This window comes from Pseudorca crassidens, chromosome 5 (assembly GCF_039906515.1).
Source record: "Pseudorca crassidens isolate mPseCra1 chromosome 5, mPseCra1.hap1, whole genome shotgun sequence".
Lineage (NCBI taxonomy): Eukaryota > Metazoa > Chordata > Mammalia > Artiodactyla > Delphinidae > Pseudorca > Pseudorca crassidens.
In genome coordinates this window covers 59,303,547-59,319,001 of record NC_090300.1, presented here as the reverse complement: position 1 = coordinate 59,319,001, position 15,455 = coordinate 59,303,547, and the positions used below count along the sequence as shown (strand labels likewise).

Here is a 15,455-nt window from a genome sequence, read left to right as displayed (position 1 = left end):
TGTTTGTTGCAGGTCATTAGATATCTCTTATCTCTTTCTTAACTGATATTTTGTTATATTATGGTGTGAAATATTGTTAAAAGCCAATATGTCTTCATGTATGTCAGAGTCTTCTTAGTATAATCCTCTGAATACATAACCCAAGCTGCTAAATCAAAGTATGTTTCCTTCTACTTGTATAAATCCCCTATAAATGGCTCAATCAGTGACTAGAGCAAGTACTGCCTGTCTGCCTGGTGTGGATCTTTTGCAGGTTGACAGATGACCGTGCTTCATCTGTCTACTCCTATGAGAATTATAGGCTGGATGTACATAGATACAGTGAGAATTTGGCCTGTTAAGTAACCACTTAGAATCTGCTTAGATTTATCTTTTTTTCTTTTAACTTATACAAATTATCAAAATGAGATAAGAAGATTTACATACTGTTCTTTAATGAAAGAAACACATGGGCATGTGATAACTTGGCTAACAAATATATTGGAGAAGTAAATATAAAGTTTAGCATATGATTTCATTAAGTACAAATATATTTAGACTTTTTTCAGCATTCCTGGCTTAAATGGACTCTTTTTTAGAACAAGTTAGCAATAAAACATGGAAGGTTGATACGGGATGTGGTGACATTTATCCCTAGTGTCCTAGGAAGTGAAATTTATGGTTCACTTCCTAGAAAAACCATTCTGCATTGTTTTTAGCCTCAAGTGTATTTTCAGCTCAGCAGTGATCTTGGCATTCCAGGGAATCGAAATACACATGATGGTCCCTTCAAACAATATACCTATATTGTATAAGATGTTAAATATTAAAAATTATAAAAACTAAGAATTTTCTAAAAGAAAACAATCAAGTAAGCAACATCATATCATAATAATATATGGATTTTTCTGAGATAATTCCCACTTTTCAGAATCTTCTTCCTTTCTTAAAGTGATATGTGTAGAATTCAATGTATATCTCTTTGCAGTGCTTTTATAAAAAATTATTTTAATTTTTATTTTATATTGGAATATAACAATGATGTGTAGTTACAGGTGTACAGTAAAGTGATTCCATTATACCTATACAAGTATCAATTCTTTTTCAAATTCTCTTCCCATTTAGGTTATTACAGAATATTGAGCCAAGTTCCCTGTGTTATAAGGTAGGTCCTTGTTGGTCATGTATTTTAAAGGTAGTAGTGTGTACATGTCAATCCCAAACTCCCAATCTGTCCCCTCACCCTTTCCCCTGGTAACCATAAGTTCATTCTCTAAGTCTGTGAGTGTTTCTGTTTTGTAAATAAGTTCATTTGTATAATTTTTTTTAGATTCTTCATATAAGCAATATCATATGATATTTGTCTTTCTCTGTCTGACTTCCTTCACTTAGCATGATAGTCTCCAGGTCCATCCATGTTGTTGCAAATGGCATTATTTCATTCTTTTTAATGGCTGAGTAATATTCCATTGTATATATGTACCACATCTTCTTACAAGAATCTAAACACGTGACTGGCTTCTCCATTTTAGAATGTGGTTATACACCCAAGTACATGCAGAAAGCCATAGTTATAGATAAACATATTCGTATATAAATGATTTCAGAGATGAAGTGAAATTTGAAGTGCATTTTAAATGATGAAGATTAAAGTAAGAAGGAGAGAACATAGAGGTTTTGAGTGAGAAGAACTATATAAATGAAGGCACAGAATTAGGAGACTTTGTCTTGAATATGGAGAATGGTGAAAAGAGTAGCCTAGAGGGAGCAAAGGTATATGGGGGAGAAACAAGAAATAAAGTTGGATAGCTGAAACAATACTAGTGTTTGGAAGACCTTGAAAGCTGAGTTTAATTTTACAGGATAAATATTATTGTTATCACTGTTCAATGATCAAAATATTTTTATTATGAGGAAAAATGTTTTTCCTCAACTGCCAGAGGAAACATGGATTGTACAAATTCAGATACACAAGGTGGAAGCCAGCATGATAAAGTAGACATAGGGCAAAATTTTGAATTTGAGATTTTTAGTTTAAGTTATCATGAGAAATTTACTTAAAGCACTCTAAGTTTCAACTTTCTCGTTTACAAAATCTAGGTTACAGTAATAATACCACTTTCTTGTGGTATAATGTTCACATTTTAAAGGTACATGTTAAAATGCCTCATAAAATAATAATGTGTTATTCAGCATTAGTTATTTAATATTTTTCAATTAAAACACTAAAAATCTAGATGTGGTTTGATAAAGGCCTGGGCAGTGGAGGTGACATGCAAAAGAACTGCTTGGATCTGAAGAAATATGATTTTCCTTTTTCATGGTGTATAACTTCCAGGTTCTTTCCAGTTCTTTCACAGTTTTACTCAAGTAGAACTTCTCCCAGTGGCACAGGGGCCTAGAGATCTGCAGCTGTTGAAGCCTATCAGTCCAAAGCCATGTCACCCTCTTTAACTGCAGTTTAGGAAGGCATTAGATATAAGTGTAGAACTTGGTAACTGAAGGGCATGAGGGAGAGAAAAGCATCAAAACCAGCTCTTTCCTTATTTAGAATTCCAGAAGAATAAAGCTGCTATTGAAAAAATAAAAAAAGTGTTGTAGGATGGAGAAGCAGTTTATGCAATAAAAATGAGGGCATTCCATTCTGAGTAAGACATACTTCATTTTGGGCATATTGAGAGTTAGTTGCTGGTGGGCCATCTAAGTGAAGATGATTTGTAGTTCATTCCACATATAGCCTATTATAAAACAGAGTGGGCTAGCCTTGCATACAGATTGTGAAGGAAGAAGAAGGAGAATAAATTAAAGATGGGAAGGGATATGGAGAATGGTAAAAACAATAACAAAACAAAAAATGCAATCTTAAAGAAATTTTTTTACATATGTGTATTTTGTTTTATTTTTAATTTTTTATTGAAATATAGTTGATTTACAATATTTCAAGTGTATAGCAAAGTGATTCAGTGATACATATATATAAAGAAAGAAATTTTTGAAAAGAGGAAGTGGTCAGTGGAGTCATATAACAGAGAGTTCAGGAAAGATGAGTATAGTTAGAAATATTTTTTATTTGGTTAGAAAAAATTAATCGTAATAAAGCAATTTCATTGCAGAAGAGGATTAGGGATGGGAGACTCACAAAAGAAACAAGGGAAACAATGAATAACACTAGAATAGGTCAAAAACTGGCCCAGGAATCTGAGGAAAATCTGTGTGACAAGGAGGGGAACTTCTTATTAAAGTGTGTTTGTCACACGTATGACGTAGGGAAAGTAATTGTGATTGAAGGTCTCAGGAAGAGTAAAGTTGGATAATTGATGGAGGAAATTGGAGAGAGAAAATGGGCAAGGGTAAGGATCTCAGGGGCGATTCAATATCAGGTTGCATGATATGAAGTCAAAAGCTATGATCTCTGCAGAGACAGATTCCTGCCCCCTTAAAGGGAACAGATGAGTATCTCAAAAGTAGTTTTCTCAGCTCCCCATAGCCCCCCAAGTTTCTAGAATGTCCCTGAAAATGGTGTGCACTCCAATAGAAAAACTACTTTATATAGTTTTTTAAAATGCTTATGGGAAAAATGTGCCTATGAAGCATAGAGAGAAATAAACAATTTTGAGGACCCACTAGAAATTCAGTACATTTAATATCTGTGAGACCAAATCAATGAACAGACTTCAACATGGAAATTTTTGTTGTGGAAAGGCAATATGATACAGCAAAAGAATTCTGAGATTAGAAAGACCTGAATTGAATTCTGGCTTTACCATTCAGAGAGTATTCTAAAGTCCATTTATTTCTGCAGCCCTTAAAGGACATATTAATATCTGTCTTCATAACAAGAGTTTTCTGAGCATTTAATAAGATAATACACATCAAAATGCTTTCTAAATGCTAAAGCACCATACAAATAAAAAGTGTTAGAATTATTGATATTATTATTACCTAGATGATACTAGATGAAAGATTAGAGTCAAATTTGAAGACCTTGGTATTTAAAAAGTAATTTACCTGAAGAAGTCACTAGTAGTAATAACAATGAGAATTGAAATGAAGAGATTTGGAGAAGACACAAGGATTATTGATCAGAAAATTCTTCTTGTGAGCAAGCAGCAGAGTTATTCTACCTGCCACTGAACAGAAAGAAAGCAGGCATTCACTTGAGATGACATTATGGTCTATAATGTTTTCAGGGAAGAGCCTAATTTGCATTAGAGCACGCAACTAGAGATAAAAGGAGTAAAGATTTAATAAGTATGTCTGTATCCTTTTACATATATTTGATGAAGTAATACTATTACTATGCCCATTTTACACATGAGAAAACTGAGGGCAAAAATATTAAATAATGGTCCTAGTTTTTCAAACAAGTAGTATAGTTTAGTTCCCTAATTCCAATCTAATTTTTTTAGGAGAAAAAAAAAAAAAGCCTATGCTCTTTCCACTATTCCTCTAGAGGCTTAAATGTTAGATAAAATTGGTTTATATTGATTTCACTTTTTTCTGTTGTACTGAGCTTTAAAAAGGCTTCTTTTTGGTGAGGGCAGATGAAAGCTCACAGGAACCCTTTCTCTTGGAGGGGACAGGTACCCTTCCTTTATTTCTTTATTTGAGAAATGAATGAAGCAAAGTTTACAGTCAACTGAAATGGTACTGGAATTTGAAAACTTGTCTTTTGATTTTCTCCTCCTTCTCCTCTTCCTTCTTCTTCAACTACTTGCTTCCCTTCGGGAATCTGTGTGCCAGAGACCCACTCACTCTTATTATCCACACACAAGTTGCCATGGCATTGTTGCATATCCCAGCCTCTCTATGAATTTTATGAAGGCTCTTCTTCAATATAGTATTGGGTTGGCCAAAAAGTTTGTTTAGGTTTTCCCATAAGATGTTACGAAAAACATGAACGAACTTTTTGGTCAACCCAATATATGCAGGCAAGACTGCACTCTCCTACAGATGTGTGGAGCAAGCTGTGGTATAGGGATTTTTTTTTTGACAGGAGGCGGCTCATAATAAACACATTGCAGCCAAAAAATTGTAAATAGTAGTTTTTTTAACGTTTTACAGTGAGAGCTGAGGTTTTTACATACTTTTCTGATTTTTGTTTTAAGTTTTTATTCTTCAAATATGTGTCTCATCTAATTCTGGGTTTATCTAAACACAGGAGATTTTCCTATGTTCAGGATATCCTTATAATTCAGGTATATAACTCTCTTTCTTTCTCCTTAAATGGTTCTTTTTCTTTTTTAATTTGTATTGGAGTATAGTTGATTTAAAATGTTGTGTTAGTTTCTGCTCTATAGCTAAGTGAATCAGTTATACATTTACATATATCCACTCTTTTTTAGATTCTTTTCCCATATAGGTCATTACAGAGTATTGAGAAGAGTTCCCTGTGCTATACAGTAGGTCCTTACTAGTTATTTATTTTATATATAGTAGTGTGTATATGTCAATCCCAATCTCCCAGTATTTCCCTCCCCCTCTTCCCCCTGGTAACCATAAGTTTGTTTTCTACATCTGTGACTCTACTTCTGTTTTGTAAATAAGTTCATTTGTACCATTTTTTAGATTCCACATATAAGCGGTAGCATACGATATTTATCCTTCTCGCTCTGACTTACTTCACTCAGTATGTCAATCTCAAGGTCTATTCATGTTGCTGCAAATGGCATTATTCCATTCTTTTTTATGGTTGAGTAATATTCCATTGTATACATGTACCACATCTTCTTTATCCAGTCCTCTGTCGATGGATTTTTGGTTGCTTCCATGTCTTGGGAATGTAAATTGGTACAACCATTGTGGAGAACAGTATGGAGGTTCCTTAAAAAACGAAAAAGAGAGCTGCCATATCTAGAGAAAACCATGATTCAAAAAATACGTGCACCCCAGTGTTCATTGCAGCAGTATTTGCAATAGCCTTAAGTGGTTCTTGATTGAATATACTGAATATGCTATTGCACCCTGCTGTGGGGCTCTGGAAGTAAGAGTTGAGGAAAGAAGAAAAGCAGCAGGATTTCTTTGTATATTTAAGAAGAACATTCTGATATTCTTAAACAGAATATCCATAAACCAAGAAAAAAATCATTTAAACTTTGGGGAATTCTTAACATTTGGAAAGGAGTCTAAGGAAATAAATGCAAATGATCTCCTTTTAATATCCAGACAAATGCCTAGCCAGAAATAAGAGAGTTGAATAAAAAGACAATAATGGGTAATAGCATGATATATACTAAAATATATTATCTCAGAGACCAAACAAATTGCATAGACAAACAGATTTCATAAGTACTTATTCAAAGGAATTAAATTTGGGTTTCTATGTATTATTTAAATCATTTGGTAACTAATTCAATTAAGATGAAAACGTTTCAAAACATTTTTAGTTCTAATTAAAGTATCCTGTTCTCTCCAAGATTTTAGATATAGTTTTGTCATCACTAATATTCTTACAACTGTTTTATTGTATATTTGCTTCATATTTACTTGGTAGCAGATCTATCAGGAATTTCCATAATTGAGTTTTATCTTGCAAAATACACTTTTAATTTGTGCCAATTCAGAAATAAGTGAATGAGTGACAGAGGAATATGCGTTTGCAGGTAGAGAGCAATATTGTTAATTTCTCCCAAAGGAACAGTCTACCATGCCAGAAATGGCTAAATAATTAAAATAGAAAGATAAAGAATGCACACACCTGTTGTAAGTAATTTGCCAAGTGAGTTTTATTATTAAAAGCTGTTTTCTTGGAGTTAACACAAAGAAAACTGGTTGTTTTTGAAGATAAGATCTGGATAAATGGTCAAGTAACCAAATGTAAAAACAATATATAGTTTTAGAGATCTGCTAGAATGTTTTTTAGGTTCAAGTGACAAAAAGCCTCTCTGATTCCTCCTCTCTTCTAAAAATCTAGAGAAAATAATTTTTTTTACTTTCTTTTTTTTTCTCTGTACACATCTCAATCAAATTAGCCACCAAAGTATTAACTGCTCATCTGCTGAGGACCTGATAGTTTACCCAAGAAGGTATAAACCTAATAAGAAACCCTAAAGGCTGAGGAATTTAGGACTTTTTCAAATGCCCTCCAGTCCTAAATCCTACTAATTAATTTCCATTTATTAATGGGCTTTGATAATAATAATAATTCAAAAATGTAAAATAAAAGAACTAATTTTTCATTTACTTGCTTTGTTTTTCTTGATGATACATATATTAGATACAGATGCATAATGTGTATATAAATGGTATATGTTACACAGTAACATTATTTAGACTATTATGTTACTTAAAATATTAAGATATATATATGTCCACATACATATGTACACGTATAATTCTAAATAATATGACTACCTGTAAAAAAAAAAATGTATATCCCATTTCTTGAAAAATAAAGTAGTTCAGATGACTGGGGTTGCTAATGCTTCAGAAGTATCGTGGTTCTGGTTATCAATTTGCACTCAAATCTCATGAAAGAAGTAGAGCCCCAGCATAAAGAAGGGCCTTCTTTCTCCCTGCTGGTCATCTACTCAAACTATGCTTCAGCTGACCTTAAACAAATAGATTGCCAGACATTCCTCCAGCAAAGATGGGTTTATTCAGGATAAGCAAAGAATTACAATTCAGGATCTGCAACCATGGCAAGCTACGTGCAAATCCCTGCACATCAAGGGAGGGAGAACACTTTTATGGAGAGGAAAAGTAAGTTGGGAGGGTATAGTAAACAAGGAGTTAGTGACTTCTCATTGGCTGAGTCCTTGCCAGGAAAGAAGAGGAATCGTTCCTCCTGTTGGGATCTCTGTTATGCCCGTTGCAAGGCACGAAAGCTCCCCTTCTGGTCATCCAACTCTATTTAATGTGAGATTTCTGTTTATTAAATGTTTACATGTCCTTTCTCCTGTCTTCACCTGCTACCAACAGTAGATGTGAGATTCAATTTTTGTATTCTCCTATTGCCCTGTTCAAAGGTAGGTGGAGGCAGAGTGGGGAGGGTGCAAGTCCCCTGCCTTTTCTAATTTATAACACACAGCAACTGCCTCCGCCTGCCTAACATGCTGCAAATGCACAAAAGCACATTTTATAACAGGCTCTCAGAAGAAAAAGAATAAAACAAAATATATGTGTAACTCTCAGACATGTGATAAAGCAGGAACTTTTGTGGTACATGGGGAAGGACTAAATAATATTTGAAATATGGTGCAGTTTTCTTTCTACTTCTGTAGCATCAAAACTGGATTTTATAGTTGTTATTTAGGTAGAAAGGCAAAAGCAAAGATACGCCGTGTATAATTTAGCATGGCAGATTGTGTGCTGCCTCCTCATCCCCGCAGCCATTTGAATAACTCTAGATCCTGTCTTCAGCTAATCACAAACATGCCACTTTCTTGGAACAGCATTCTCCCTGTCCCCCCTTATCCTCTGAGTAGCTAGGCAATTTTTTTAACTCGTGGGAGCAGGGCTCACTTCGCCATAGGAATTGCCTTCCTTTGATATCTTTAACCACCATGGATATGCCATCACAGAATGGCCTACTACATATCCAAAGAGAAAATGTAGGAAAAATCGTCACTTACGGGATATCACCAGGTTGAGAGTCAGTTACTAGGGCATGGTTTCATCATATTTGTATCTCTATTATATAGCATAGTACTCCTGCCTTATTTATTGACTCTTCTCCCAACCTCTTCAACATGTACCTGTAAAAACAATGTAGGTCTCAGTATTTTACAATGATCCAACTACATATAAAATTCGATTTAAAACTTTTAGAATTGCACTTCAATATGTGTTGATACTAGGAGGTAATTACTTATTATCAAAAAACAAAGCTAATTAAATAATGGCAAGTTAATATACTAAAGCAGCACCCTTCAGCCTATTACCCTTCAATTGTGTAGTTTCACTTAATAATATGGTGTTAATCTAACAGAGATCATGCCTGGTTAATTTCATATCTTCATGTAAAATGTAATATATACATACATTCAGTCAAAAACTATATATGATATTTTAATATCTGATACTCAGATTAATTATTAATTTTAATATTAAATTGATTAATTGTTAATTTAAATAATTTTGTATTTGATTTCAATCATTATTATAGACAATCTAATTATTTGAACAGCAAATATATATTTGAATAATATTCCTTAAAGGACATTTTAGGTTAATGAATATTTAAAAATGACTAAGGAGATAATTTGAATGAAGCTTAAAAGCCTTTAGATAATTTAGCTTTGAAAATGTATCTCTCCTAACTCAGTTTGAAAGAGGAAAAGTATACCAGGTTTGTCTTCTAAAAAGGGTCATTATTCAAATAGAATAAAACACAATCCTTTACCCAAAATTCCAACTTTTCACTTTATGCAAAGCTGGCTATTGAATCTCCACAACCCATTTAGTAAAAACAAGATTATATTAAACATTATTGAACTTAATTGTCCCTACCCACTGCACACAGAAAACTAGAGGATTTAATTAGCACTAATACTCTTGATTGCAGAATAAAGGAAGCAAACTAGTATTTATTGATTTTTGCCACGTGCTCACACCTATTTTTTGATCTCCTCAAAAGAAATTTGCAAAGTACACATTACTTTACAAATAAATATAAAACATCTGAGATTCAGAAAGAGTATATGATTTGCCTGATGTCACAAGGCTATTATATAGCAAACTTATTATTAAATCTATGTCTGCCTAGCTGTAAACCCTGATGACTCATTCCTAATGTACTACCTCATTCTTAATGTAATTAATCATGTACTATCTTGAAATCTTATTTAACTTTCTTGTACAGGTTGTCCTTTCAAGAACCTCAATGGCATGGAGCATAGGATTCCAAAAGAATGAACTTAGAAGTACTGGGGTTTAATTTTAGTTGTCAGTTACTGGCAAGTAGCAAATCTCTATGAACCTCATTTTACTGATCCATAAAATGGGATTATGATATTGTCCTAATGAATCTGTGAGTTTACTCTGTCCTCCTTATCTGAGGGGTCCACAACCACAGATTCAACTAACCTCAGATTGAATTGGTTGAATCCTCAGTTTCAGAACCTGTGGTTATGAAGGGCCAACAGTACTGCACCATTTTACGTAAGGGACTTGAGCATCCCAGGATTTTGGTATCCACGAGGGACCTGGAACCAATCCCACGCAGATACCGACGGAAGACTGTATTAGTGAATATGAGTACTTAACTTCATATTCAATAGATATTCACTGCCAACACAGACAAATTTCTTATTTCTTATGCATGTATTCAACTACCTACTTGAAACTGCCACTTCAATATCTAATCGATATATCAAAAACAATACATCTGATGTAGAACTCTTCATTTCTGAGTCTGTAAACTAATTCTGCCCTAGCCTTTGCCAATGTCAGTAAATTATACTTCTATCTGCTTACCTGTTCAGGCAAGAACCTAGGAGTCATCATGATCCCACATATCCTATCCAGTAGCAAGTCTCAATTCATCCACTTCTCTCTACTTCCATCATCATTAGAATTGATCACCTCTGATCTGTATGACTATAATAGCTTCCTAACAAGTCTGTTCCTTCTAATTGCATACTTGTTACCTGTTGACTGTACACAAAAGCCAGAAGGATCCTTTAAAGATGTAAAGTACATGATCTCACGCTGGTGGCTTCCCACTGCAAGAATAAAAAGCCAAACTTTTTATCCTGCCCCACCAGTCTCTGCATAACATGGTTTCTGCTTATTTTCTGCCTTACTGTATTTCAGCCATACTGTTTTGGGGACAGTCTCTTGAGTAACCAAACTCATTTCTGCCTTCAAAATTTGACACTTGCTACTGTCTTCAACTTGAAAACTCTCCAGCAGTTCTCTCCAGTTTTTTATAGAACAAGGTTTCTTCTTACATTGTATGTCTCAACTCCATACTAATTCTTTAGTGAGTTCTTTCTCCATGATGCCATCAAATGTGTGACTTACCTGAGACCGTTTCTAACAGCACCCTGCTTTATTTCATTCATAACACTTATTGCTATTGGGTCTTCCATTTTCCCCTTGTATATGTTATTTGAATATAAAATAGCAAACAGTTTATGAGGGCAAAGATCTTTTATGTATTATTCAATGCCATATTGCCAAGTGCCTAGAACATTTTCTGGTACATACTGGTTCTCAATGAATATTTGTTGAAGGAATGAATGGATGGGTAAAGAGATGTTATATTCATTCATAGCTGATTTAAAAAAAAGACCAAAGGAGTTTAAAAACCTAACCAGCAAAATTAAGAATAAACAGAAATTAGCTAATGGAAATAGGTGTCTAAAAATTGTATGTGGCATATGTTTATCAATGGTTGACACATAAGCATAGATTTATAAAATATACCTTCAGGAATTCTTCAGAGTGAATTTTTTTCCAATCATCAAGATATTTTTTGAGGACTGGTGTCTTCAACTTGTATTGAAATATGTGAATTAGCTAGTGTTTCACATATTGCTTCAAAGGTATCTTGTATTCTCTACCTTCTGATGGTTTGTAATGAGACAACTCTGGCAATGATTATAGTAGAGTTTCATCTTTGCCGTAGTACATTAATTAGCTTGTTGTGCTTTTTTTCCCAACTGTGCTTGCTAAAATCCCTGCCCAACAATCCCACATCAAATGTGGTTGCTATTGACTGGCATAATTAATGTTAATGTTGTATTTCATGTAGAGAGGACACAGGAAAGACAAATCTATCATGATCCATGAAGAAGCATACCATTAAGATTCTAGAATTGAACTGAAGCAAATTTCTGAAGTTAAAGCATTTCATTCCACTGAAGAAAAGTTTCCAAATGACAGAATGAGGCAGAATGGAATTTTACTTAATATCTAAGATGCCTTTCATTTGGTCTAAAACTACTATACTGCTTTAAGGAACTCCCTCCAAAATAGCTGTGCAGTATGACATACATTCTGATCGAACCGAGGAGAAGAAAGGAGAGAGATGACATATCCTCTGATATTAATTCTTTGAGCTTTGCCTCACTTCACTATTCCCAACTGGAATCAGTCTCTTTCTCTCTGAACTCCAATGACAATTCACTTGTATCTTTCTATTTTATTGAATACAACTTATCACATTTCAAATTGTGGTATGGTTCGTTGTACCCATATCTTTCATCTCACACTAGCTTATAACCTCCTCAAGGGAAGGATCTGAGCTTTATTTTTCTGTTTGTCATGAATGCTAATATACCATAGCACTTGGCTTTAAAAGTTTGTTAATAACAGTAACTAAAATTGCTCTTTTTAAGCATTCATGACATTTTTAAGTAAGTTACAAAATTTATCTCAGCAGAAAAATAAAAAGAGAAAGGAAGGCAAAGAGGAATGAAGAAAGGAAGGAAGGAGATGGAAGAGGAAGGAATAATGCCTAATTAAAGTTACTTTTTAGACAGGAAGACTTTGATCTAAGGAGTTTAGCTAAGAGGCAAATTTCTTCCTCATATTTTCAAAACCTTTAATTTATTTTAAATCCACTGAAGGTAGGGACACCAAATATCCAGGCACCAAGTAACAGTTTTCATCAACAAGGTGATAGCTTGCTCCTAATGTTTAGGCAATTAAAAGATCTAACGGAGGCACTGCTCTTGCCAACATAAGTCTTCTGCCTTGGTGACTCTGCCACGCTTCCAATCCCCTGACATGTGTCTCATTGATCTCTTAAGGGAGTAGCAATTAATTCCAGGTGTCTCTTTGGGCAAAGCATATTCTTGGCTCATTTGTAAAACTGCACGTTTTCTAACAAATCACTTTGCTTTCCACATTCAAAGGAAGTGCATTTACCTCTTCATGATGTAGTGTGCTCTGAGTCCAAGTTTTCTCTAGCGAATGTTTGCTGCAGCTCTCCAGTGACTCTCAGGGCTTTACCTGTGTGACCTCGAACACATCTTTCAGCCTCAATTTCCTCCCTTTTAAATGTGAATAATAATATTGCTGCTAACTGCTTACCAGGATACTGTTGAGGGGAAAGTGGAAAAAATGAAATAAAATTCTGCAAAATCAGAAATATAGATGTAAGTTCTCCTAGAAGAAAGAAATGTCAGACAGGTGAGTTCCCTCATGGATACTGCATTTTATTGACAAATAGTATAGTAGCATGTGCAGAGCCAGTATCTTTGCCTAAATTGTTTGGAAGAAGGACAGGAATAAAGCATCTAGGTAAAAAGATAAGAACATAAGTTACAAAAAATAAATAAATCAAAATATTGACATTATTTTTCCCCCTCTCAAGATTAGAGGCAAAGTAAGAATTTTCCATATGCTTAATCTAGGCTATAGTAAAGCACAAAAAGAATTAAGAGCAACTCAGGTTAAATAAGGAAGGAAGGAAGGAAGGAAGGAGTAAGTTAGGGAAAGGAAAAGAGAGGAAGGGAAGGGAAGGAGGAAATTCCTAAATTTATTCTAGGATCACTTTTATTTTCTTTGTTTTCCTATCATAATTTTTACACAGTAATTATTACCAAGAGTAATAATTTAGCTAAGAGTAAAAGCAAAGGAAAAAAATATTCCTCAGTTGTAAAATAGCTTTGATGGCAAGAATGTAGACCTACAATGTGTATACTTTCTCTAGTGTATTTTCTATTGATTACCTGAAAAATCCCTTGTTCAACCTTGACCCAAGGAAAATAATATATCTTTGAATAATATTTTCCTAGGTAATAAGACTTTCAAGGAGTTAGAAGCTGTCATAACATGCAAAATTTTTTCACATGTGAGATTAGAAAGACAGTCTCTGGTTTAATACCTGGAAAATGACCTAAACTACTCAATTTACCCCAATATTTAGTTATTCTTCTTGTTAGATTTACTAGTTGGACAGGTAGGAGAGCAACACAGTTGCAATAAGGAAGAATACCTCTGAATTCTTAACTTCTAAAACATTATTCTAGTATAAGAAGATAATTCATTTTCATCTTCAATAAATTGCTTCATTTCACAATTTTATTGCAGTGATATTGATTTTAGGAAATATTAATTACTAAAGTGGAACTTGATCACTTGTATCTAATGGGATTTCTTAAAGTGATTTTGTTTTTTTCTACTGGTGAATTATAGGCAAATTATGTTCCCCCAATAGCAGTCTCTTCCAGTTTATCAAACTCTTTGGCCAACCCAATAGATATCATAATTTATCTTTACTAGGAAATAGGGTAGTATAATAAGTATGGCATTAATGAAGTTAACTCTTATTGGTTTGTTATTATATGTTTTATTTTTCATTCGTTTGGCAATTATCTATCAAGTGTTTACTGTAAGAATAAAAACAGCTAATATTTATTGTGAGCTCACTGTGTTCCAGGCATTGCTCTAAGCATATTTTTTATGAATTGATACATTCTGTCCTCTTAACAATCTGTGAGATCAGTATGTTTTAAACACAATTTTTTTAGATATGGAAACTGAAGCAAAAGGAAATAATTAGTTATAAATCACATATACAGTTGATGACAGAGCCTGAATTCTAATTCAAGCATTCTGGCTCCAAAGTCCACCACATCTTTATTATATAGGAACAGTGATAGAGGATATACTTACTCTGCTTTCAAAGAGCCTAAGTTCTAGAAAGGAGATAAAGGGGTTTGCAAATACATAATATCCAGTAAAAAGTCTCAAGTGAAATAGAAGAAGGGGCAGCGAGGAGATGTCAAAGACAATGTTGTCTACAAGGGGCTCATATTCTCCCCAAGGATAGGCAAGGGAATGTCAATAAACGCAGATGCATAGACAATTAAGCCATAGAAAGTGTTAGATACTATGTTAGCATTATGTAGCAATCATAATGGAAGCACAGGTGAGAAGGTAAGCAATCTCTCAGTAGGTATAGAGAAGAGTAGAAAAAGGTTTCCTGGACCTTGAAAGAGAAGTAGATGATTCCCAAGTAACCAAGGGCACATGAGGCAAAAGGAAAAGTCAAGAAAAGTGAGTACTACGAGGAAATAAAGTCAGATGGAGCATATGGTAGCCAAGTATGTCTGAAAATAGCAGGGGCTTCAATTTGCTGGCACATGGAAGACGGGGTGGACATCTATTTCAATGTAAAGCCTCAACCTTTAGAAAAGAAGATCATTAAGGGAAAGAAATAGATGAAATGCTATTTACTTTTCCTCTATGAAAAGCCTCAGCCAATCACAAACTAATTTTATGAAAGGAAGTAAGGGGTTTGTTAAAACATGAGTCTTTAGTAATAGAGATTACAGTGGAGTCACTCTCTAATATATCATTTATTCAATCATTTAGTCATTCATTCAGCCATTGAATCTTTCCAAACTACTTGGAATCAACCATTATGCTCAAGGCAGTGTGCAAGGGTCCTTAAGGGTCATAAAGGTAAATGATGAATAGATTCTGTCCTTTAGACACTTAAAGCCTTGTAGGTACAGCTATGGCATACTGACTCATATCCATTCTGATTAGTTGGTGTCCACCCACAACTCGTTGTTAAG

General features: G+C 34.1%; 1 long non-coding RNA gene across 1 annotated transcript in view; it reads left to right on the top strand.

Annotated features, from left to right (window-relative positions):
* Window positions 1-15,455, top strand: part of LOC137224924 (uncharacterized) — a 649,859-nt gene that overhangs the window by 237,458 nt on the left and 396,946 nt on the right. The window contains exon 2 of the long non-coding RNA XR_010943572.1: window positions 1,105-1,144. This is a non-coding gene — a long non-coding RNA (uncharacterized lncRNA). The remainder of the gene's footprint in view (window positions 1-1,104; window positions 1,145-15,455) is intronic.